This window comes from Carassius gibelio, chromosome B3 (assembly GCF_023724105.1).
Source record: "Carassius gibelio isolate Cgi1373 ecotype wild population from Czech Republic chromosome B3, carGib1.2-hapl.c, whole genome shotgun sequence".
NCBI classification, from domain to species: domain Eukaryota; kingdom Metazoa; phylum Chordata; class Actinopteri; order Cypriniformes; family Cyprinidae; genus Carassius; species Carassius gibelio.
The window spans coordinates 51,794,728-51,817,436 of NC_068398.1; the positions used below are offsets into that span (position 1 = coordinate 51,794,728).

At 45.5% G+C, this 22,709-nt stretch overlaps 30 non-coding genes across 30 annotated transcripts; all 30 read right to left on the bottom strand.

Annotated features, from left to right (window-relative positions):
* Nucleotides 1-225: 225 nt before the first annotated feature.
* Nucleotides 226-297, bottom strand: trnap-agg (transfer RNA proline (anticodon AGG)). The gene has a single exon. It is a non-coding gene; the product is annotated as a tRNA-Pro (tRNA).
* A 492-nt stretch (nucleotides 298-789) lies between these two features.
* trnaq-cug (transfer RNA glutamine (anticodon CUG)) lies at nucleotides 790-861 on the bottom strand. Its single transcript has one exon. It is a non-coding gene; the product is annotated as a tRNA-Gln (tRNA).
* Nucleotides 862-1,276: 415 nt separating this feature from the next.
* trnap-ugg (transfer RNA proline (anticodon UGG)) lies at nucleotides 1,277-1,348 on the bottom strand. The gene has a single exon. It is a non-coding gene; the product is annotated as a tRNA-Pro (tRNA).
* A 398-nt stretch (nucleotides 1,349-1,746) lies between these two features.
* trnap-agg (transfer RNA proline (anticodon AGG)) lies at nucleotides 1,747-1,818 on the bottom strand. Its single transcript has one exon. It is a non-coding gene; the product is annotated as a tRNA-Pro (tRNA).
* Nucleotides 1,819-2,310: 492 nt separating this feature from the next.
* Nucleotides 2,311-2,382, bottom strand: trnaq-cug (transfer RNA glutamine (anticodon CUG)). Its single transcript has one exon. It is a non-coding gene; the product is annotated as a tRNA-Gln (tRNA).
* Nucleotides 2,383-3,247: 865 nt separating this feature from the next.
* trnap-agg (transfer RNA proline (anticodon AGG)) lies at nucleotides 3,248-3,319 on the bottom strand. Its single transcript has one exon. It is a non-coding gene; the product is annotated as a tRNA-Pro (tRNA).
* A 492-nt stretch (nucleotides 3,320-3,811) lies between these two features.
* On the bottom strand, nucleotides 3,812-3,883 carry trnaq-cug (transfer RNA glutamine (anticodon CUG)). Its single transcript has one exon. It is a non-coding gene; the product is annotated as a tRNA-Gln (tRNA).
* Nucleotides 3,884-4,298: 415 nt separating this feature from the next.
* trnap-cgg (transfer RNA proline (anticodon CGG)) lies at nucleotides 4,299-4,370 on the bottom strand. The gene has a single exon. It is a non-coding gene; the product is annotated as a tRNA-Pro (tRNA).
* A 398-nt stretch (nucleotides 4,371-4,768) lies between these two features.
* Nucleotides 4,769-4,840, bottom strand: trnap-agg (transfer RNA proline (anticodon AGG)). The gene has a single exon. It is a non-coding gene; the product is annotated as a tRNA-Pro (tRNA).
* Nucleotides 4,841-5,332: 492 nt separating this feature from the next.
* Nucleotides 5,333-5,404, bottom strand: trnaq-cug (transfer RNA glutamine (anticodon CUG)). The gene has a single exon. It is a non-coding gene; the product is annotated as a tRNA-Gln (tRNA).
* An 864-nt stretch (nucleotides 5,405-6,268) lies between these two features.
* trnap-agg (transfer RNA proline (anticodon AGG)) lies at nucleotides 6,269-6,340 on the bottom strand. Its single transcript has one exon. It is a non-coding gene; the product is annotated as a tRNA-Pro (tRNA).
* A 492-nt stretch (nucleotides 6,341-6,832) lies between these two features.
* trnaq-cug (transfer RNA glutamine (anticodon CUG)) lies at nucleotides 6,833-6,904 on the bottom strand. Its single transcript has one exon. It is a non-coding gene; the product is annotated as a tRNA-Gln (tRNA).
* Nucleotides 6,905-7,319: 415 nt separating this feature from the next.
* On the bottom strand, nucleotides 7,320-7,391 carry trnap-cgg (transfer RNA proline (anticodon CGG)). Its single transcript has one exon. It is a non-coding gene; the product is annotated as a tRNA-Pro (tRNA).
* A 398-nt stretch (nucleotides 7,392-7,789) lies between these two features.
* trnap-agg (transfer RNA proline (anticodon AGG)) lies at nucleotides 7,790-7,861 on the bottom strand. Its single transcript has one exon. It is a non-coding gene; the product is annotated as a tRNA-Pro (tRNA).
* A 492-nt stretch (nucleotides 7,862-8,353) lies between these two features.
* trnaq-cug (transfer RNA glutamine (anticodon CUG)) lies at nucleotides 8,354-8,425 on the bottom strand. Its single transcript has one exon. It is a non-coding gene; the product is annotated as a tRNA-Gln (tRNA).
* A 415-nt stretch (nucleotides 8,426-8,840) lies between these two features.
* On the bottom strand, nucleotides 8,841-8,912 carry trnap-cgg (transfer RNA proline (anticodon CGG)). Its single transcript has one exon. It is a non-coding gene; the product is annotated as a tRNA-Pro (tRNA).
* A 398-nt stretch (nucleotides 8,913-9,310) lies between these two features.
* Nucleotides 9,311-9,382, bottom strand: trnap-agg (transfer RNA proline (anticodon AGG)). The gene has a single exon. It is a non-coding gene; the product is annotated as a tRNA-Pro (tRNA).
* Nucleotides 9,383-9,874: 492 nt separating this feature from the next.
* On the bottom strand, nucleotides 9,875-9,946 carry trnaq-cug (transfer RNA glutamine (anticodon CUG)). The gene has a single exon. It is a non-coding gene; the product is annotated as a tRNA-Gln (tRNA).
* Nucleotides 9,947-10,361: 415 nt separating this feature from the next.
* trnap-cgg (transfer RNA proline (anticodon CGG)) lies at nucleotides 10,362-10,433 on the bottom strand. Its single transcript has one exon. It is a non-coding gene; the product is annotated as a tRNA-Pro (tRNA).
* A 398-nt stretch (nucleotides 10,434-10,831) lies between these two features.
* Nucleotides 10,832-10,903, bottom strand: trnap-agg (transfer RNA proline (anticodon AGG)). The gene has a single exon. It is a non-coding gene; the product is annotated as a tRNA-Pro (tRNA).
* Nucleotides 10,904-11,395: 492 nt separating this feature from the next.
* Nucleotides 11,396-11,467, bottom strand: trnaq-cug (transfer RNA glutamine (anticodon CUG)). Its single transcript has one exon. It is a non-coding gene; the product is annotated as a tRNA-Gln (tRNA).
* A 415-nt stretch (nucleotides 11,468-11,882) lies between these two features.
* trnap-cgg (transfer RNA proline (anticodon CGG)) lies at nucleotides 11,883-11,954 on the bottom strand. The gene has a single exon. It is a non-coding gene; the product is annotated as a tRNA-Pro (tRNA).
* Nucleotides 11,955-12,352: 398 nt separating this feature from the next.
* Nucleotides 12,353-12,424, bottom strand: trnap-agg (transfer RNA proline (anticodon AGG)). Its single transcript has one exon. It is a non-coding gene; the product is annotated as a tRNA-Pro (tRNA).
* A 492-nt stretch (nucleotides 12,425-12,916) lies between these two features.
* On the bottom strand, nucleotides 12,917-12,988 carry trnaq-cug (transfer RNA glutamine (anticodon CUG)). The gene has a single exon. It is a non-coding gene; the product is annotated as a tRNA-Gln (tRNA).
* Nucleotides 12,989-13,403: 415 nt separating this feature from the next.
* On the bottom strand, nucleotides 13,404-13,475 carry trnap-ugg (transfer RNA proline (anticodon UGG)). The gene has a single exon. It is a non-coding gene; the product is annotated as a tRNA-Pro (tRNA).
* Nucleotides 13,476-13,873: 398 nt separating this feature from the next.
* On the bottom strand, nucleotides 13,874-13,945 carry trnap-agg (transfer RNA proline (anticodon AGG)). The gene has a single exon. It is a non-coding gene; the product is annotated as a tRNA-Pro (tRNA).
* A 492-nt stretch (nucleotides 13,946-14,437) lies between these two features.
* On the bottom strand, nucleotides 14,438-14,509 carry trnaq-cug (transfer RNA glutamine (anticodon CUG)). Its single transcript has one exon. It is a non-coding gene; the product is annotated as a tRNA-Gln (tRNA).
* A 415-nt stretch (nucleotides 14,510-14,924) lies between these two features.
* On the bottom strand, nucleotides 14,925-14,996 carry trnap-cgg (transfer RNA proline (anticodon CGG)). The gene has a single exon. It is a non-coding gene; the product is annotated as a tRNA-Pro (tRNA).
* A 398-nt stretch (nucleotides 14,997-15,394) lies between these two features.
* On the bottom strand, nucleotides 15,395-15,466 carry trnap-agg (transfer RNA proline (anticodon AGG)). The gene has a single exon. It is a non-coding gene; the product is annotated as a tRNA-Pro (tRNA).
* Nucleotides 15,467-15,958: 492 nt separating this feature from the next.
* On the bottom strand, nucleotides 15,959-16,030 carry trnaq-cug (transfer RNA glutamine (anticodon CUG)). The gene has a single exon. It is a non-coding gene; the product is annotated as a tRNA-Gln (tRNA).
* Nucleotides 16,031-22,709: the final 6,679 nt, after the last annotated feature.

Here is a 22,709-nt window from a genome sequence, read left to right on the forward strand (position 1 = left end):
CCGTGAAGCGATCCAAGAATGCTTGGGCTGCATTCCTAAACCAATGTTTAGAAAAATGTCAAGGCAAAGTTTAAACTGCAGATGAGGAACTAAGAAGAGCAGCGAGATGTGGGCATGAAAACATGCAGTCGCAGCTTTAGTCTACTTGACAGTGGCGTATGTTTGGCCCAAGAATGGCAGAATGGACTGAAACTGCTCTAGAAAAGAGGCTGCAAAGACAGAAGAGGGCTCGTCCGGGATTTGAACCCGGGACCTCTCGCACCCTAAGCGAGAATCATACCCCTAGACCAACGAGCCACAGGTTGCTGTTCGGTAAAGGCCAATTTGCTACGTATTTCACTCTGCTCGACGCTACGGTCGCTCTAACATCCTGCCTCTGTAGCTGACAAGGGCAGAATTAGAGCTCATGCACTGACCAGATTTCTGAGAAACTCCATTTTTACGTACCTGCTCTAGCTTGGCCTGCCCTCGTAGATAAATGTTGATTAAAACATCAACGACAAAACACATAAGCTGAATTTAACAGCAGAAATCTACACCGTGGCACTGCCACACAAATCTTGCTGATGAGAAGCTGTCTGAGGTCTGTAATCCTGCTCCACAGAGGATCAGATGACATCTGTCTGCTCAATTTAGTTCCTGCTTAGTTTTATTTGAGTTCTAGATGGTTTGGAGGCCATGGTTAAAGGAGGCCAGTTTAGCAATACATTTAAAGACACACTGTCAGAGACAAAATTGTGACATAAGCCCAAGCTCCTCCATGCCAAACACTGCCAGACAGACTCTTGAAGGTTCCACCGAGATTTGAACTCGGATTGCTGGATTCAGAGTCCAGAGTGCTAACCGTTACACCATGGAACCAACAGTGTCAGTTCGTCTGTCTGAAGTGTAGAAAACACTCAAGGAGGCTCTGCGAAAAGCAACTAACCAGCAAGCATCAGAATGGTGTCTGAAAAGCATTCACGGCTCCACTCTGAGTAAACCCGGGATCGAACCAGGGACCTTTAAATCTTCAGTGTAACGCTCTCCGAACCTTGTAAACCAATATTGAGAAAAACATCAAAGCAAAGGACACGAGCCTCCAGTCAACCGCAAACGGCTACCCTGCATGGCAGCCAATCTGAGCCATCTCAGACACATTCACTTCTGTTGTACAAAGTTTAAATTGCAGATGAGGAACTGAGAACAGGGAGAAGTTGGCGTGAAAACATGCAGGTGTATTATTGGCCGAAAGAAGGCAGAATGGTCTGCTACTTTTCAGTAAGATGCTCAATGTGGGCTCGTCCGGGATTTGAACCCGGGACCTCTCGCACCCAAAGCGAGAATCATACCCCTAGACCAACGAGCCACCATGTTCCCAGATACTACTCAAAAAAAGGAGCTGCAAAGCGAGGTCTCTGGGATTTGAGCTTGGGCCCTCTCGCTCCCATACCAGCAATAAAACAAAAAAAACACACCCCATAACCGACAAGCCCTCAGATGCTCCTGCAACTAGCAAACGCAAGATGAAGGCTCACAGCGCCGTGAAGCGATCCAAGAATGCTTGGGCTGCATTCCTAAACCAATGTTTAGAAAAATGTCAAGGCAAAGTTTAAACTGCAGATGAGGAACTAAGAAGAGCAGCGAGATGTGGGCATGAAAACATGCAGTCGCAGCTTTAGTCTACTTGACAGTGGCGTATGTTTGGCCCAAGAATGGCAGAATGGACTGAAACTGCTCTAGAAAAGAGGCTGCAAAGACAGAAGAGGGCTCGTCCGGGATTTGAACCCGGGACCTCTCGCATCCTAAGCGAGAATCATACCCCTAGACCAACGAGCCACAGGTTGCTGTTCGGTAAAGGCCAATTTGCTACGTATTTCACTCTGCTCGACGCTACGGTCGCTCTAACATCCTGCCTCTGTAGCTGACAAGGGCAGAATTAGAGCTCATGCACTGACCAGATTTCTGAGAAACTCCATTTTTACGTACCTGCTCTAGCTTGGCCTGCCCTCGTAGATAAATGTTGATTAAAACATCAACGACAAAACACATAAGCTGAATTTAACAGCAGAAATCTACACCGTGGCACTGCCACACAAATCTTGCTGATGAGAAGCTGTCTGAGGTCTGTAATCCTGCTCCACAGAGGATCAGATGACATCTGTCTGCTCAATTTAGTTCCTGCTTAGTTTTATTTGAGTTCTAGATGGTTTGGAGGCCATGGTTAAAGGAGGCCAGTTTAGCAATACATTTAAAGACACACTGTCAGATACAAAATTGTGACATAAGCCCAAGCTCCTCCATGCCAAACACTGCCAGACAGACTCTTGAAGGTTCCACCGAGATTTGAACTCGGATTGCTGGATTCAGAGTCCAGAGTGCTAACCGTTACACCATGGAACCAACAGTGTCAGTTCGTCTGTCTGAAGTGTAGAAAACACTCAAGGAGGCTCTGCGAAAAGCAACTAACCAGCAAGCATCAGAATGGTGTCTGAAAAGCATTCACGGCTCCACTCTGAGTAAACCCGGGATCGAACCACAGACCTTTAAATCTTCAGTGTAACGCTCTCCGAACCTTGTAAACCAATATTGAGAAAAAACATCAAAGCAAAGGACACGAGCCTCCAGTCAACCGCAAACGGCTACCCTGCATGGCAGCCAATCTGAGCCATCTCAGACACATTCACTTCTGTTGTACAAAGTTTAAATTGCAGATGAGGAACTGAGAACAGGGAGAAGTTGGCGTGAAAACATGCAGGTGTATTATTGGCCGAAAGAAGGCAGAACGGTCTGCTACTTTTCAGTCCGGGATTTGAACCCGGGACCTCTCGCACCCGAAGCGAGAATCATACCCCTAGACCAACGAGCCACCATGTTCCCAGATACTACTCAAAAAAAAGGAGCTGCAAAGCGAGGTCTCTGGGATTTGAGCTTGGGCCCTCTCGCTCCCATACCAGCAATAAAACAAAAAAAACACACCCCATAACCGACAAGCCCTCAGATGCTCCTGCAACTAGCAAACGCAAGATGAAGGCTCACAGCGCCGTGAAGCGATCCAAGAATGCTTGGGCTGCATTCCTAAACCAATGTTTAGAAAAATGTCAAGGCAAAGTTTAAACTGCAGATGAGGAACTAAGAAGAGCAGCGAGATGTGGGCATGAAAACATGCAGTCGCAGCTTTAGTCTACTTGACAGTGGCGTATGTTTGGCCCAAGAATGGCAGAATGGACTGAAACTGCTCTAGAAAAGAGGCTGCAAAGACAGAAGAGGGCTCGTCCGGGATTTGAACCCGGGACCTCTCGCACCCTAAGCGAGAATCATACCCCTAGACCAACGAGCCACAGGTTGCTGTTCGGTAAAGGCCAATTTGCTACGTATTTCACTCTGCTCGACGCTACGGTCGCTCTAACATCCTGCCTCTGCAGCTGACAAGGGCAGAATTAGAGCTCATGCACTGACCAGATTTCTGAGAAACTCCATTTTTACGTACCTGCTCTAGCTTGGCCTGCCCTCGTAGATAAATGTTGATTAAAACATCAACGACAAAACACATGAGCTGAATTTAACAGCAGAAATCTACACCGTGGCACTGCCACACAAATCTTGCTGATGAGAAGCTGTCTGAGGTCTGTAATCCTGCTCCACAGAGGATCAGATGACATCTGTCTGCTCAATTTAGTTCCTGCTTAGTTTTATTTGAGTTCTAGATGGTTTGGAGGCCATGGTTAAAGGAGGCCAGTTTAGCAATACATTTAAAGACACACTGTCAGAGACAAAATTGTGACATAAGCCCAAGCTCCTCCATGCCAAACACTGCCAGACAGACTCTTGAAGGTTCCACCGAGATTTGAACTCAGATTGCTGGATTCAGAGTCCAGAGTGCTAACCGTTACACCATGGAACCAACAGTGTCAGTTCGTCTGTCTGAAGTGTAGAAAACACTCAAGGAGGCTCTGCGAAAAGCAACTAACCAGCAAGCATCAGAATGGTGTCTGAAAAGCATTCACGGCTCCACTCTGAGTAAACCCGGGATCGAACCAGGGACCTTTAAATCTTCAGTGTAACGCTCTCCGAACCTTGTAAACCAATATTGAGAAAAACATCAAAGCAAAGGACACGAGCCTCCAGTCAACCGCAAACGGCTACCCTGCATGGCAGCCAATCTGAGCCATCTCAGACACATTCACTTCTGTTGTACAAAGTTTAAATTGCAGATGAGGAACTGAGAGCAGGGAGAAGTTGGCGTGAAAACATGCAGGTGTATTATTGGCCGAAAGAAGGCAGAACGGTCTGCTACTTTTCAGTAAGATGCTCAATGTGGGCTCGTCCGGGATTTGAACCCGGGACCTCTCGCACCCGAAGCGAGAATCATACCCCTAGACCAACGAGCCACCATGTTCCCAGATACTACTCAAAAAAAGGAGCTGCAAAGCGAGGTCTCTGGGATTTGAGCTTGGGCCCTCTCGCTCCCATACCAGCAATAAAACAAAAAAAACACACCCCATAACCGACAAGCCCTCAGATGCTCCTGCAACTAGCAAACGCAAGATGAAGGCTCACAGCGCCGTGAAGCGATCCAAGAATGCTTGGGCTGCATTCCTAAACCAATGTTTAGAAAAATGTCAAGGCAAAGTTTAAACTGCAGATGAGGAACTAAGAAGAGCAGCGAGATGTGGGCATGAAAACATGCAGTCGCAGCTTTAGTCTACTTGACAGTGGCGTATGTTTGGCCGAAGAATGGCAGAATGGACTGAAACTGCTCTAGAAAAGAGGCTGCAAAGACAGAAGAGGGCTCGTCCGGGATTTGAACCCGGGACCTCTCGCACCCTAAGCGAGAATCATACCCCTAGACCAACGAGCCACAGGTTGCTGTTCGGTAAAGGCCAATTTGCTATGTATTTCACTCTGCTCGACGCTACGGTCGCTCTAACATCCTGCCTCTGTAGCTGACAAGGGCAGAATTAGAGCTCATGCACTGACCAGATTTCTGAGAAACTCCATTTTTACGTACCTGCTCTAGCTTGGCCTGCCATCGTAGATAAATGTTGATTAAAACATCAACGACAAAACACATAAGCTGAATTTAACAGCAGAAATCTACACCGTGGCACTGCCACACAAATCTTGCTGATGAGAAGCTGTCTGAGGTCTGTAATCCTGCTCCACAGAGGATCAGATGACATCTGTCTGCTCAATTTAGTTCCTGCTTAGTTTTATTTGAGTTCTAGATGGTTTGGAGGCCATGGTTAAAGGAGGCCAGTTTAGCAATACATTTAAAGACACACTGTCAGAGACAAAATTGTGACATAAGCCCAAGCTCCTCCATGCCAAACACTGCCAGACAGACTCTTGAAGGTTCCACCGAGATTTGAACTCGGATTGCTGGATTCAGAGTCCAGAGTGCTAACCGTTACACCATGGAACCAACAGTGTCAGTTCATCTGTCTGAAGTGTAGAAAACACTCAAGGAGGCTCTGCGAAAAGCAACTAACCAGCAAGCATCAGAATGGTGTCTGAAAAGCATTCACGGCTCCACTCTGAGTAAACCCGGGATCGAACCAGGGACCTTTTAATCTTCAGTGTAACGCTCTCCGAACCTTGTAAACCAATATTGAGAAAAACATCAAAGCAAAGGACACGAGCCTCCAGTCAACCGCAAACGGCTACCCTGCATGGCAGCCAATCTGAGCCATCTCAGACACATTCACTTCTGTTGTACAAAGTTTAAATTGCAGATGAGGAACTGAGAACAGGGAGAAGTTGGCGTGAAAACATGCAGGTGTATTATTGGCCGAAAGAAGGCAGAACGGTCTGCTACTTTTCAGTCCGGGATTTGAACCCGGGACCTCTCGCACCCGAAGCGAGAATCATACCCCTAGACCAACGAGCCACCATGTTCCCAGATACTACTCAAAAAAAAGGAGCTGCAAAGCGAGGTCTCTGGGATTTGAGCTTGGGCCCTCTCGCTCCCATACCAGCAATAAAACAAAAAAAACACACCCCATAACCGACAAGCCCTCAGATGCTCCTGCAACTAGCAAACGCAAGATGAAGGCTCACAGCGCCGTGAAGCGATCCAAGAATGCTTGGGCTGCATTCCTAAACCAATGTTTAGAAAAATGTCAAGGCAAAGTTTAAACTGCAGATGAGGAACTAAGAAGAGCAGCGAGATGTGGGCATGAAAACATGCAGTCGCAGCTTTAGTCTACTTGACAGTGGCGTATGTTTGGCCCAAGAATGGCAGAATGGACTGAAACTGCTCTAGAAAAGAGGCTGCAAAGACAGAAGAGGGCTCGTCCGGGATTTGAACCCGGGACCTCTCGCACCCTAAGCGAGAATCATACCCCTAGACCAACGAGCCACAGGTTGCTGTTCGGTAAAGGCCAATTTGCTACGTATTTCACTCTGCTCGACGCTACGGTCGCTCTAACATCCTGCCTCTGCAGCTGACAAGGGCAGAATTAGAGCTCATGCACTGACCAGATTTCTGAGAAACTCCATTTTTACGTACCTGCTCTAGCTTGGCCTGCCCTCGTAGATAAATGTTGATTAAAACATCAACGACAAAACACATGAGCTGAATTTAACAGCAGAAATCTACACCGTGGCACTGCCACACAAATCTTGCTGATGAGAAGCTGTCTGAGGTCTGTAATCCTGCTCCACAGAGGATCAGATGACATCTGTCTGCTCAATTTAGTTCCTGCTTAGTTTTATTTGAGTTCTAGATGGTTTGGAGGCCATGGTTAAAGGAGGCCAGTTTAGCAATACATTTAAAGACACACTGTCAGAGACAAAATTGTGACATAAGCCCAAGCTCCTCCATGCCAAACACTGCCAGACAGACTCTTGAAGGTTCCACCGAGATTTGAACTCAGATTGCTGGATTCAGAGTCCAGAGTGCTAACCGTTACACCATGGAACCAACAGTGTCAGTTCGTCTGTCTGAAGTGTAGAAAACACTCAAGGAGGCTCTGCGAAAAGCAACTAACCAGCAAGCATCAGAATGGTGTCTGAAAAGCATTCACGGCTCCACTCTGAGTAAACCCGGGATCGAACCAGGGACCTTTAAATCTTCAGTGTAACGCTCTCCGAACCTTGTAAACCAATATTGAGAAAAACATCAAAGCAAAGGACACGAGCCTCCAGTCAACCGCAAACGGCTACCCTGCATGGCAGCCAATCTGAGCCATCTCAGACACATTCACTTCTGTTGTACAAAGTTTAAATTGCAGATGAGGAACTGAGAGCAGGGAGAAGTTGGCGTGAAAACATGCAGGTGTATTATTGGCCGAAAGAAGGCAGAACGGTCTGCTACTTTTCAGTAAGATGCTCAATGTGGGCTCGTCCGGGATTTGAACCCGGGACCTCTCGCACCCGAAGCGAGAATCATACCCCTAGACCAACGAGCCACCATGTTCCCAGATACTACTCAAAAAAAGGAGCTGCAAAGCGAGGTCTCTGGGATTTGAGCTTGGGCCCTCTCGCTCCCATACCAGCAATAAAACAAAAAAAACACACCCCATAACCGACAAGCCCTCAGATGCTCCTGCAACTAGCAAACGCAAGATGAAGGCTCACAGCGCCGTGAAGCGATCCAAGAATGCTTGGGCTGCATTCCTAAACCAATGTTTAGAAAAATGTCAAGGCAAAGTTTAAACTGCAGATGAGGAACTAAGAAGAGCAGCGAGATGTGGGCATGAAAACATGCAGTCGCAGCTTTAGTCTACTTGACAGTGGCGTATGTTTGGCCGAAGAATGGCAGAATGGACTGAAACTGCTCTAGAAAAGAGGCTGCAAAGACAGAAGAGGGCTCGTCCGGGATTTGAACCCGGGACCTCTCGCACCCTAAGCGAGAATCATACCCCTAGACCAACGAGCCACAGGTTGCTGTTCGGTAAAGGCCAATTTGCTATGTATTTCACTCTGCTCGACGCTACGGTCGCTCTAACATCCTGCCTCTGTAGCTGACAAGGGCAGAATTAGAGCTCATGCACTGACCAGATTTCTGAGAAACTCCATTTTTACGTACCTGCTCTAGCTTGGCCTGCCATCGTAGATAAATGTTGATTAAAACATCAACGACAAAACACATAAGCTGAATTTAACAGCAGAAATCTACACCGTGGCACTGCCACACAAATCTTGCTGATGAGAAGCTGTCTGAGGTCTGTAATCCTGCTCCACAGAGGATCAGATGACATCTGTCTGCTCAATTTAGTTCCTGCTTAGTTTTATTTGAGTTCTAGATGGTTTGGAGGCCATGGTTAAAGGAGGCCAGTTTAGCAATACATTTAAAGACACACTGTCAGAGACAAAATTGTGACATAAGCCCAAGCTCCTCCATGCCAAACACTGCCAGACAGACTCTTGAAGGTTCCACCGAGATTTGAACTCGGATTGCTGGATTCAGAGTCCAGAGTGCTAACCGTTACACCATGGAACCAACAGTGTCAGTTCGTCTGTCTGAAGTGTAGAAAACACTCAAGGAGGCTCTGCGAAAAGCAACTAACCAGCAAGCATCAGAATGGTGTCTGAAAAGCATTCACGGCTCCACTCTGAGTAAACCCGGGATCGAACCAGGGACCTTTAAATCTTCAGTGTAACGCTCTCCGAACCTTGTAAACCAATATTGAGAAAAACATCAAAGCAAAGGACACGAGCCTCCAGTCAACCGCAAACGGCTACCCTGCATGGCAGCCAATCTGAGCCATCTCAGACACATTCACTTCTGTTGTACAAAGTTTAAATTGCAGATGAGGAACTGAGAACAGGGAGAAGTTGGCGTGAAAACATGCAGGTGTATTATTGGCCGAAAGAAGGCAGAACGGTCTGCTACTTTTCAGTAAGATGCCCAATGTGGGCTCGTCCGGGATTTGAACCCGGGACCTCTCGCACCCGAAGCGAGAATCATACCCCTAGACCAACGAGCCACCATGTTCCCAGATACTACTCAAAAAAAGGAGCTGCAAAGCGAGGTCTCTGGGATTTGAGCTTGGGCCCTCTCGCTCCCATACCAGCAATAAAACAAAAAAAACACACCCCATAACCGACAAGCCCTCAGATGCTCCTGCAACTAGCAAACGCAAGATGAAGGCTCACAGCGCCGTGAAGCGATCCAAGAATGCTTGGGCTGCATTCCTAAACCAATGTTTAGAAAAATGTCAAGTTAAAGTTTAAACTGCAGATGAGGAACTAAGAAGAGCAGCGAGATGTGGGCATGAAAACATGCAGTCGCAGCTTTAGTCTACTTGACAGTGGCGTATGTTTGGCCCAAGAATGGCAGAATGGACTGAAACTGCTCTAGAAAAGAGGCTGCAAAGACAGAAGAGGGCTCGTCCGGGATTTGAACCCGGGACCTCTCGCACCCTAAGCGAGAATCATACCCCTAGACCAACGAGCCACAGGTTGCTGTTCGGTAAAGGCCAATTTGCTACGTATTTCACTCTGCTCGACGCTACGGTCGCTCTAACATCCTGCCTCTGCAGCTGACAAGGGCAGAATTAGAGCTCATGCACTGACCAGATTTCTGAGAAACTCCATTTTTACGTACCTGCTCTAGCTTGGCCTGCCCTCGTAGATAAATGTTGATTAAAACATCAACGACAAAACACATAAGCTGAATTTAACAGCAGAAATCTACACCGTGGCACTGCCACACAAATCTTGCTGATGAGAAGCTGTCTGAGGTCTGTAATCCTGCTCCACAGAGGATCAGATGACATCTGTCTGCTCAATTTAGTTCCTGCTTAGTTTTATTTGAGTTCTAGATGGTTTGGAGGCCATGGTTAAAGGAGGCCAGTTTAGCAATACATTTAAAGACACACTGTCAGAGACAAAATTGTGACATAAGCCCAAGCTCCTCCATGCCAAACACTGCCAGACAGACTCTTGAAGGTTCCACCGAGATTTGAACTCGGATTGCTGGATTCAGAGTCCAGAGTGCTAACCGTTACACCATGGAACCAACAGTGTCAGTTCGTCTGTCTGAAGTGTAGAAAACACTCAAGGAGGCTCTGCGAAAAGCAACTAACCAGCAAGCATCAGAATGGTGTCTGAAAAGCATTCACGGCTCCACTCTGAGTAAACCCGGGATCGAACCAGGGACCTTTTAATCTTCAGTGTAACGCTCTCCGAACCTTGTAAACCAATATTGAGAAAAACATCAAAGCAAAGGACACGAGCCTCCAGTCAACCGCAAACGGCTACCCTGCATGGCAGCCAATCTGAGCCATCTCAGACACATTCACTTCTGTTGTACAAAGTTTAAATTGCAGATGAGGAACTGAGAACAGGGAGAAGTTGGCGTGAAAACATGCAGGTGTATTATTGGCCGAAAGAAGGCAGAACGGTCTGCTACTTTTCAGTAAGATGCCCAATGTGGGCTCGTCCGGGATTTGAACCCGGGACCTCTCGCACCCGAAGCGAGAATCATACCCCTAGACCAACGAGCCACCATGTTCCCAGATACTACTCAAAAAAAGGAGCTGCAAAGCGAGGTCTCTGGGATTTGAGCTTGGGCCCTCTCGCTCCCATACCAGCAATAAAACAAAAAAAACACACCCCATAACCGACAAGCCCTCAGATGCTCCTGCAACTAGCAAACGCAAGATGAAGGCTCACAGCGCCGTGAAGCGATCCAAGAATGCTTGGGCTGCATTCCTAAACCAATGTTTAGAAAAATGTCAAGTTAAAGTTTAAACTGCAGATGAGGAACTAAGAAGAGCAGCGAGATGTGGGCATGAAAACATGCAGTCGCAGCTTTAGTCTACTTGACAGTGGCGTATGTTTGGCCCAAGAATGGCAGAATGGACTGAAACTGCTCTAGAAAAGAGGCTGCAAAGACAGAAGAGGGCTCGTCCGGGATTTGAACCCGGGACCTCTCGCACCCTAAGCGAGAATCATACCCCTAGACCAACGAGCCACAGGTTGCTGTTCGGTAAAGGCCAATTTGCTACGTATTTCACTCTGCTCGACGCTACGGTCGCTCTAACATCCTGCCTCTGCAGCTGACAAGGGCAGAATTAGAGCTCATGCACTGACCAGATTTCTGAGAAACTCCATTTTTACGTACCTGCTCTAGCTTGGCCTGCCCTCGTAGATAAATGTTGATTAAAACATCAACGACAAAACACATAAGCTGAATTTAACAGCAGAAATCTACACCGTGGCACTGCCACACAAATCTTGCTGATGAGAAGCTGTCTGAGGTCTGTAATCCTGCTCCACAGAGGATCAGATGACATCTGTCTGCTCAATTTAGTTCCTGCTTAGTTTTATTTGAGTTCTAGATGGTTTGGAGGCCATGGTTAAAGGAGGCCAGTTTAGCAATACATTTAAAGACACACTGTCAGAGACAAAATTGTGACATAAGCCCAAGCTCCTCCATGCCAAACACTGCCAGACAGACTCTTGAAGGTTCCACCGAGATTTGAACTCGGATTGCTGGATTCAGAGTCCAGAGTGCTAACCGTTACACCATGGAACCAACAGTGTCAGTTCGTCTGTCTGAAGTGTAGAAAACACTCAAGGAGGCTCTGCGAAAAGCAACTAACCAGCAAGCATCAGAATGGTGTCTGAAAAGCATTCACGGCTCCACTCTGAGTAAACCCGGGATCGAACCAGGGACCTTTTAATCTTCAGTGTAACGCTCTCCGAACCTTGTAAACCAATATTGAGAAAAACATCAAAGCAAAGGACACGAGCCTCCAGTCAACCGCAAACGGCTACCCTGCATGGCAGCCAATCTGAGCCATCTCAGACACATTCACTTCTGTTGTACAAAGTTTAAATTGCAGATGAGGAACTGAGAACAGGGAGAAGTTGGCGTGAAAACATGCAGGTGTATTATTGGCCAAAAGAAGGCAGAACGGTCTGCTACTTTTCAGTAAGATGCTCAATGTGGGCTCGTCCGGGATTTGAACCCGGGACCTCTCGCACCCGAAGCGAGAATCATACCCCTAGACCAACGAGCCACCATGTTCCCAGATACTACTCAAAAAAAGGAGCTGCAAAGCGAGGTCTCTGGGATTTGAGCTTGGGCCCTCTCGCTCCCATACCAGCAATAAAACAAAAAAAACACACCCCATAACCGACAAGCCCTCAGATGCTCCTGCAACTAGCAAACGCAAGATGAAGGCTCACAGCGCCGTGAAGCGATCCAAGAATGCTTGGGCTGCATTCCTAAACCAATGTTTAGAAAAATGTCAAGGCAAAGTTTAAACTGCAGATGAGGAACTAAGAAGAGCAGCGAGATGTGGGCATGAAAACATGCAGTCGCAGCTTTAGTCTACTTGACAGTGGCGTATGTTTGGCCCAAGAATGGCAGAATGGACTGAAACTGCTCTAGAAAAGAGGCTGCAAAGACAGAAGAGGGCTCATCCGGGATTTGAACCCGGGACCTCTCGCACCCTAAGCGAGAATCATACCCCTAGACCAACGAGCCACAGGTTGCTGTTCGGTAAAGGCCAATTTGCTACGTATTTCACTCTGCTTGACGCTACGGTCGCTCTAACATCCTGCCTCTGCAGCTGACAAGGGCAGAATTAGAGCTCATGCACTGACCAGATTTCTGAGAAACTCCATTTTTACGTACCTGCTCTAGCTTGGCCTGCCCTCGTAGATAAATGTTGATTAAAACATCAACGACAAAACACATAAGCTGAATTTAACAGCAGAAATCTACACCGTGGCACTGCCACACAAATCTTGCTGATGAGAAGCTGTCTGAGGTCTGTAATCCTGCTCCACAGAGGATCAGATGACATCTGTCTGCTCAATTTAGTTCCTGCTTAGTTTTATTTGAGTTCTAGATGGTTTGGAGGCCATGGTTAAAGGAGGCCAGTTTAGCAATACATTTAAAGACACACTGTCAGAGACAAAATTGTGACATAAGCCCAAGCTCCTCCATGCCAAACACTGCCAGACAGACTCTTGAAGGTTCCACCGAGATTTGAACTCGGATTGCTGGATTCAGAGTCCAGAGTGCTAACCGTTACACCATGGAACCAACAGTATCAGTTCATCTGTCTGAAGTGTAGAAAACACTCAAGGAGGCTCTGCGAAAAGCAACTAACCAGCAAGCATCAGAATGGTGTCTGAAAAGCATTCACGGCTCCACTCTGAGTAAACCCGGGATCGAACCAGGGACCTTTAAATCTTCAGTGTAACGCTCTCCGAACCTTGTAAACCAATATTGAGAAAAACATCAAAGCAAAGGACACGAGCCTCCAGTCAACCGCAAACGGCTACCCTGCATGGCAGCCAATCTGAGCCATCTCAGACACATTCACTTCTGTTGTACAAAGTTTAAATTGCAGATGAGGAACTGAGAACAGGGAGAAGTTGGCGTGAAAACATGCAGGTGTATTATTGGCCGAAAGAAGGCAGAACGGTCTGCTACTTTTCAGTAAGATGCTCAATGTGGGCTCGTCCGGGATTTGAACCCGGGACCTCTCGCACCCAAAGCGAGAATCATACCCCTAGACCAACGAGCCACCATGTTCCCAGATACTACTCAAAAAAAGGAGCTGCAAAGCGAGGTCTCTGGGATTTGAGCTTGGGCCCTCTCGCTCCCATACCAGCAATAAAACAAAAAAAACACACCCCATAACCGACAAGCCCTCAGATGCTCCTGCAACTAGCAAACGCAAGATGAAGGCTCACAGCGCCGTGAAGCGATCCAAGAATGCTTGGGCTGCATTCCTAAACCAATGTTTAGAAAAATGTCAAGGCAAAGTTTAAACTGCAGATGAGGAACTAAGAAGAGCAGCGAGATGTGGGCATGAAAACATGCAGTCGCAGCTTTAGTCTACTTGACAGTGGCGTATGTTTGGCCCAAGAATGGCAGAATGGACTGAAACTGCTCTAGAAAAGAGGCTGCAAAGACAGAAGAGGGCTCGTCCGGGATTTGAACCCGGGACCTCTCGCATCCTAAGCGAGAATCATACCCCTAGACCAACGAGCCACAGGTTGCTGTTCGGTAAAGGCCAATTTGCTACGTATTTCACTCTGCTCGACGCTACGGTCGCTCTAACATCCTGCCTCTGTAGCTGACAAGGGCAGAATTAGAGCTCATGCACTGACCAGATTTCTGAGAAACTCCATTTTTACGTACCTGCTCTAGCTTGGCCTGCCCTCGTAGATAAATGTTGATTAAAACATCAACGACAAAACACATAAGCTGAATTTAACAGCAGAAATCTACACCGTGGCACTGCCACACAAATCTTGCTGATGAGAAGCTGTCTGAGGTCTGTAATCCTGCTCCACAGAGGATCAGATGACATCTGTCTGCTCAATTTAGTTCCTGCTTAGTTTTATTTGAGTTCTAGATGGTTTGGAGGCCATGGTTAAAGGAGGCCAGTTTAGCAATACATTTAAAGACACACTGTCAGAGACAAAATTGTGACATAAGCCCAAGCTCCTCCATGCCAAACACTGCCAGACAGACTCTTGAAGGTTCCACCGAGATTTGAACTCAGATTGCTGGATTCAGAGTCCAGAGTGCTAACCGTTACACCATGGAACCAACAGTGTCAGTTCGTCTGTCTGAAGTGTAGAAAACACTCAAGGAGGCTCTGCGAAAAGCAACTAACCAGCAAGCATCAGAATGGTGTCTGAAAAGCATTCACGGCTCCACTCTGAGTAAACCCGGGATCGAACCAGGGACCTTTAAATCTTCAGTGTAACGCTCTCCGAACCTTGTAAACCAATATTGAGAAAAACATCAAAGCAAAGGACACGAGCCTCCAGTCAACCGCAAACGGCTACCCTGCATGGCAGCCAATCTGAGCCATCTCAGACACATTCACTTCTGTTGTACAAAGTTTAAATTGCAGATGAGGAACTGAGAGCAGGGAGAAGTTGGCGTGAAAACATGCAGGTGTATTATTGGCCGAAAGAAGGCAGAACGGTCTGCTACTTTTCAGTAAGATGCTCAATGTGGGCTCGTCCGGGATTTGAACCCGGGACCTCTCGCACCCGAAGCGAGAATCATACCCCTAGACCAACGAGCCACCATGTTCCCAGATACTACTCAAAAAAAGGAGCTGCAAAGCGAGGTCTCTGGGATTTGAGCTTGGGCCCTCTCGCTCCCATACCAGCAATAAAACAAAAAAAACACACCCCATAACCGACAAGCCCTCAGATGCTCCTGCAACTAGCAAACGCAAGATGAAGGCTCACAGCGCCGTGAAGCGATCCAAGAATGCTTGGGCTGCATTCCTAAACCAATGTTTAGAAAAATGTCAAGGCAAAGTTTAAACTGCAGATGAGGAACTAAGAAGAGCAGCGAGATGTGGGCATGAAAACATGCAGTCGCAGCTTTAGTCTACTTGACAGTGGCGTATGTTTGGCCCAAGAATGGCAGAATGGACTGAAACTGCTCTAGAAAAGAGGCTGCAAAGACAGAAGAGGGCTCGTCCGGGATTTGAACCCGGGACCTCTCGCACCCTAAGCGAGAATCATACCCCTAGACCAACGAGCCACAGGTTGCTGTTCGGTAAAGGCCAATTTGCTACGTATTTCACTCTGCTCGACGCTACGGTCGCTCTAACATCCTGCCTCTGTAGCTGACAAGGGCAGAATAAGAGCTCATGCACTGACCAGATTTCTGAGAAACTCCATTTTTACGTACCTGCTCTAGCTTGGCCTGCCATCGTAGATAAATGTTGATTAAAACATCAACGACAAAACACATAAGCTGAATTTAACAGCAGAAATCTACACCGTGGCACTGCCACACAAATCTTGCTGATGAGAAGCTGTCTGAGGTCTGTAATCCTGCTCCACAGAGGATCAGATGACATCTGTCTGCTCAATTTAGTTCCTGCTTAGTTTTATTTGAGTTCTAGATGGTTTGGAGGCCATGGTTAAAGGAGGCCAGTTTAGCAATACATTTAAAGACACACTGTCAGAGACAAAATTGTGACATAAGCCCAAGCTCCTCCATGCCAAACACTGCCAGACAGACTCTTGAAGGTTCCACCGAGATTTGAACTCGGATTGCTGGATTCAGAGTCCAGAGTGCTAACCGTTACACCATGGAACCAACAGTGTCAGTTCGTCTGTCTGAAGTGTAGTGTAAGGGAAACAGGTCAATTTAGCTCAAAGGGAATCATTTAAGATTTTAAAGGGAATTTGAACAGAATCACTGTTTCACGGCTGTTCACGGAGACGCGCCTGCGGTTCAGTGAACGAGCCGTTTAACATCAAATCTGCGCTGGATACTAATATCCAAACTATAGTGAAACACTATCAATTAGCACAGTAACAAGATCGACAGTTTAAGACATTAACTTGTAAGCACAAAACACAAGATACTTCTCTTTTCAATATGAATAAGGCTTTATTAGATAAATCTAAGACATATAAACTAATCTAACACATAAACGCACGCACACACACATTCACACAAGTTGCAGGAAGGTCGAAAGTTAGGGAAAGATGAGTTTAAGAGAATGGAAATATGGAATCCCAAGTTAACAGCAATACGTTAAATTGCATAAACATGAACAACCATCAATCACGTAATTAGCCCTTGCATTGAGTTCCTCAATGAGGTTAAAATTATATTAGATACACCAGTAAAGGTCACAGTCTGGAGGTAAAGTTACTTGCATCTCCTGTGAAGAAGGAGCCTCGGTGAAAGGGCTATCCCGAGGTCGTTGATTGGCTGGAAGTTCAGTCTCTGAAGTGACGTCTTGGGAAGCCCGTGGTTGTTGGGCGTTGGCTGAAAGTGCAGAGTCGTGTTCGCTGGTTGAAGTTGAATGGACGTTACAAAATTTAACTCAGAACACGAAACTCTCAAACGGAAAAGAAAAGAAATAAAGTTTGACGAGACTAGGTTGTGTTCCTTCTCATAGTAGCAGCAGGCAGGCACGCTGGAACCGCGCTCAAAGAACAATGATGACTACCGCATGGCTAGATGCTACAAGCTAAAGCTAGGTAGCAAAGCTACAAGCTAAAAGCTAAGAGCAGGCATGACTGATAGCAGCAGCTAGACTAGAACTAAAAGCCGACTAAAAGCCGACTAAAAGCCGACATGGCTAATAGCAGCAGGCAGACTAGAACTAAAAGCAGACTAAAAGCAAGGCATGACTAAAAGCAAAATTTCATGGGGTCCAAAGTATTTAAAACTTCCTTGTTGGCCACCCCTCAAATGTTGCCTTGACCAATCAGATATGTTCTTTGGGTGGGTATCATAAATCATTTGTTTATCTTACCAAGCATGTGGTTCTTGCCTCACAGGGTCTAATTTTGGACATGATTCCTATAACATGATTATGATATATTTTACAAATAAATGATTGTCAGGACAATATCAAGCAAGAAAATGCGATTATTTGAATACTAGACATGACTAGGTATCCTATAGTTATCAAAAGACATACACAATAAGTGATTATACATGATAGTCAAATGTGTGGGTTACACGTAAATGAATATGGAGTTAAGCAATGGAATGATTCATTCATAAGTCTTTTTTGAGTTCATTCTGGTCCATATATAATGTATAAAAAGGGTTTCTTTGCCATTCTCTGGCAAAGGACTTTTCTGTGAAGACAAAGGTTTAAAGCCCTTCCCCCTTAGGAATTTCAGTCTGGTTTCACTGGCTGGGGGGGGGAAGTCAATGCAAGTATTTAACTTGATCTCCTGGGTTTACATGTGATGTCCAGCGTTGCATTCCAATCACGAACAATAAATTTGACAATCTCTTCTTCGAATTAAAATTGTCAATACTTGTTCTATTGGTGTTAATGTTGAAAGCTGTTGTGTGAACAAGTTGGTTGGTTGGTTATCTTGCTTGGTTCCTGTGGCACTAGAACTGATTTATGACTTCCTTGAGGAATTCAGCTCATGTTTCAGTGCACACAGCTCTGATAGACTCTTTGATTTGTCTGATTTGACTCATTTCTGCTACATATATCCCCCTTTCGATCGGCGAGGTGTTTAGGTGAAGACATCGTCGATCGCTGGAGAAACAAAGGCAGAAGAAGCAGACAAACACAGCAAACAGCAAGACAACACCTCCATGACAGTTACTGTACTGGTGCAGGCATCAGGTTATTTAGGTACACATGGTTAAGTTCAATTAGTCAATGTAGTTTAGCACATTGAGGATAGTTTAGATCGTCTTGGAAATTGTTTTTATTTTGATTCATCAATCAAATTTGTGGTTAACTTTGTTTGGTTCTTCTAGGTTGTCTTACTTTACACATTTACCGTTAGTTTTCTAGTAATTTCATTTTCAATTCAATGAATTGACCTATCATGCATGGAGCTCTCTGGCTTCCATTCAGTTTAGAGTGGCTGGCGGATATTAGGTGTTGCGAGTCAATCCTAATATCAGACCTTCGACCCTCGCAGGGTGTCTAGGCGTTTCACCTACTCAGGAAAGAGGGGAAGGAGAAGGATAGGTAGAAGAAAAACAAAACAAGGCTGCTGTGGGTTTTCCTAGCATGGGTTACAACTACTATTGAGCTAGGATGTCAGGTGCAGCTAGTGTGTCATGAACCTTAACTTAGTGTCAGGTGTTCTACCTATTGTGAGGATGGCTGCACGTTTCTTCATGGTGGGTATGTGTAACTTTGTTACACTAAAAGTTGGATATTCTACCTGTGGGAAGAATATGTTTGTTGACTGTGTTATCAGTAGATGTGTTTACCTCTGGGTGTAGGTAATGTTGTGTGTTACTGGTGTAGTGCATGTGTGGTCAGATCTGTTCAAATCTGTGTTGTCTCCCCCTTTTTCTAGCATGTCACTGAAGACTGGCTCTCAGCATCCTTGGCTTGGATGAGGGCATGTCCATGGTCTAATGAGGGGTCAGTCCAGCAAGGCAGGAAGTTCTTTAGCAGACAGTCGGAGGCAGTTTGGCATGGCTGTGTGAAGCTGAGTTGCAAAACTTGTCTCCTATGTTGCATTCTTCTTGTGATGCCTTCTGGCTGTAGCAGACTTTCTGACCTTCTGTGCTCTGGTGGTTGCTGTTGCACAGACAGGGAATTTGGAACTTGGAGTTGGAGTTCATTTGACAGTTTGTTAGTGACTGAGGTGATGTCCTTTAGTACCTCAGATTTTTCATCAACAGTTGGCCGTTAAAGACTTGTTCATTCTGGGTTGTTGTTGAACAGGTACTTGTCATCTCTGATGTGGTGCACCAGGTGATCACCGGCCTTCCGTTCTGTCGCTGGTCACAGCGAGCATGACTCAACTTTGTGGTCATATGCATGTAAATTGTCTTGAAGGAACTCTCTTAGTTGTTCCATGACTTGTTCCGTGTCTTCTAATGGTAAGCGGTCATGTTCTTGTGCATACTCAGCACTGTGCATGTCTGAGTGGTGCTGAGGTGGGTTTTGTTGTCGCTTACCCACACGAGTTGCTCTTGGATGAGTCAGCTGATTACCTTTGGATATCTGGTTAGGTTTCCAGATGTTCTTATCCTTTTGGTTTCTTGAGAAGCGTGGCTGGTCCCATGGATTTTTCCAGCAGTTGGGCTGAAAGCGGTCGTGGATATGGGCGTCACGTTCTCTGTGCTCTTGATGGAAGACTCTGGTGTTGTGATGCCACTGGGTGTCGTCCAGTGCAAGGCTTGAGTCTTTGTTGACAGAGTTCAAGAGTGTGAATGTTTTGTTACCTTTCTTTGAGGCCAACTTCTGCTTGTTATAGGCCTTCTGTGTTAGGTCACGCAACTGTTGGATGGTCATGGAGTTCGGACAGGCCATGACACCTAGATGGTGACTGACTCCAGGGTGCAGATTTCTTAGGAAGAGGCTTTTGAAGTTCACATCCTCTTCAAGGTCAGGGCTGTTGTGTGCACCAAAGTAGGCTTGTCGGAGTCGGTTGTAGTAAGCTTGTGGAGTCTCTTGACGACCTTGTTTGGTTTCCAAGGCAGTTAACAGTCCATGTTCAGACTCTGGGTCTGTAAACTCTTTAATCAGGACCTCACGAAGTCGCTGGTAGTTTGACTTGGTTTGACTGGGCTGTCGATCTAGAAAGTTTCGTACCTCGGAACTGGACGTGGCTCTAAGGAGGTATAACCAGTCTCTGTCAGTCACATGAGGTCTCACTTCCAGATGGAATTCGATATCTCGCAGGTAAGCTTGGATGTCGGGGCTCTCTGTGGAGTTCGGGTTGAACCTACTGATGTTTTTAGACAGCTTGTTGAGGTCTTTGATGGTCATCCCGTGTGCAGCTTCAAGGCCTTGGACGGGAGGTTTTCTTTCGTTGGCAGGAAAGGGTTGTGTGGCGAAGGCAGGTGAGGTTTTGGGTTGTGGCCCTTCGCTCCTTTCGTCGTATGCCAGTTCTTGGACGTGGGACTCTGCTCTGCTCAGCAGTGATGAGGCTAAGAGATGTTTCTCTTTTCTTGGCTCTAGTTTGTGCTTGTAAGCATTTTGGAGTTCTTTTCTGACCATGTAGAGCTCATCATTGGTATCGTCTAGATGTTGGGTCAGATTGTCCATTTCAGTTCTGTACCTTTCAAGGTGGTCTTTCAAAGCACTGATTTCAGAATTCTTGTTTCTGATGTCTAGCTTGGCTTTCTCTAGTAGCTGTTCGGCATACTGGAGTCTGTTTACCAGGTCTTTCTGAGCAGCCGTTGCATGTTGCTGGTCGAGCTGAGCTGCTGCCAGGGCTGCTTGGAGCTTCATAACTTGTTCTGTTGTATCCTGCTCCCTCTCGCTGGGTGCTTTGAGTTGATCTTGAACTTTCACTTCCAGCTTGTCTATGCGACGTTGAGCACGTGTCAGCTCCTCTTGAAGGTGGGTGATGTGCTTGTCGCTCAGTTTCAGCTGGGTTGTGAAGGCATAGCTTAGTGAGCTTGTGATCTTGACTAGCTCCTCGTGGTTGTTGTTCTGGCTTGAATCTTGTGTCAGGAATCTTCTCAGGATTAGGATTATTATTAAAAATAATAACAGTTCAAATGTCTTTGGAGTGAGGCTGTCTGTTATGCCTCTCAGCCAAATGTTCACATCTTCCCCATGGGAAATGGGGTCTGCAGTCTGCGGCATGTTGGCACGCTGGGGAGAAGAGAGACTGACACAGATCTGTGTGGAGTAAAAGCCTATGTGTGGTGGGACAACTAAGTGTTGTATCAGTGATTGTGAACCACTAGTGAAATGTGGTGATGACTGTGTTGGTCTCAGGGTGTCTAAGTAGACTAGAGATGCGAAGACTTTGTCACTCTAATGAGGAAGAGGAAAAGAGAGAAAGAGGTGAAAAACAAATTCAAATGACAAGCAAAATTTCTGTTTTTCAAATGAGGAAAATTATTTTTTTCCAATTAAATGTTATCAAAAACATAAACAATATTATTATATTTCTTGCTTTGGACAAAAGAATACAATAATAATTCTGATATCTCTTTTCTTAGTCTGACAGGATTGACACCGTACACCTTTCAGTTGGACCGCTCACCAGGGAGTCAGCGAAGGCGACAGTTGCTCAACACGTATCTCTATTAAATTGATCTCAACGATGGATGAGATGCTAAAACTTGGAATGCGTTTCCAAATGTAGGGAGGTTAGGAAGAACAAATGAGAGGATGATTACAATCAAATTCATAAGGATGATTCGTCGTCTTTGGCACGATTGTGTATTTACTTCACTTAGAATTGATTGATGGTTCTTACATGTCCTACAAATGTAAAAAGAGAAGAGGAAAGTAAAGGAGAGAGAGGACGGAGATGGTAAGTCTCAGAAGCGGTTACCTCAACTACAAGGAGAGCGTTGTGTTAGTTGCTGCACAACTAATCAAACAAAATAAACTTTAAATGAAAGAGAGTTGTCTTTCTAATTTATTTGAACTCGTAGTGAGGGATAACAATGTCTCCTTTTAGGGCTCAGGTTTGTCGTTCCCAGGCTAGGATACACAAAAGAAATGGTAAGAAAAAGTAAAATTAAAAAAATTAATAAATGGGCAAAATATGCAAAAATGAAATAATAAAAAAAAAAAAGAAATCAATAAGTAAAACAATAGTGGTTAAGTGTATAACCAAAATAGGAAGAGGGGTAAAACGCATTCAAATAATTAAAGGTCTGAATAGCATATATTCAGATGGGTAATAAATAAATTAGGAAGAATAAGTTTACTTAAACTTCCAAAGTTCAAGGCTTATTCATTCCTAAAATAATAAGACCCAAAAGAGAATACTAGAAATAAAAGATCATATGAAATGATCTGAGAGGGAAATTTTAAATGATTCAAAATAAATTTAATGTTTCAATTAAATTTCAATTTGACAATTAATAATTGTGAGTCAGTATTTCCCTTTCTAGTAAAATGAAAATAAGTGGTCTAGTGAGAAAACAGAGCGATAAAAAGAAAGAGACTAACAAGTGTTAGTTAAGATGTTGAAAATGGTTAAATCACGTCAGCGTTGCCCAAACACACATTATTCTACCACTGGATGGTAATGCTAACGGCTAACCTTTGAGGCTAGTGGCTTTAGTATAGACTTCAATGTAAATGCAATGGTTTCGTTAGCTTAGCGACACCGCAGAGTTTGTGCGCTGCGCGTGCACAGTTCAGAGTTGCTCCGGAAGTACGTTAGGCTTCCGGGTCACGGTCGTCACTATGGCAACCAAAACACATTCTAGTGGATCAGCACATGAATCGTTGCATTGTTGCAAATACAGTTAAGCATGTTACATGAAATGTCGGCTCATTTCAACACTGTACAAATAACAACACCGCCTTTCAGTTGGTTTTGCGATGTGGCACTTAAACTCTCAG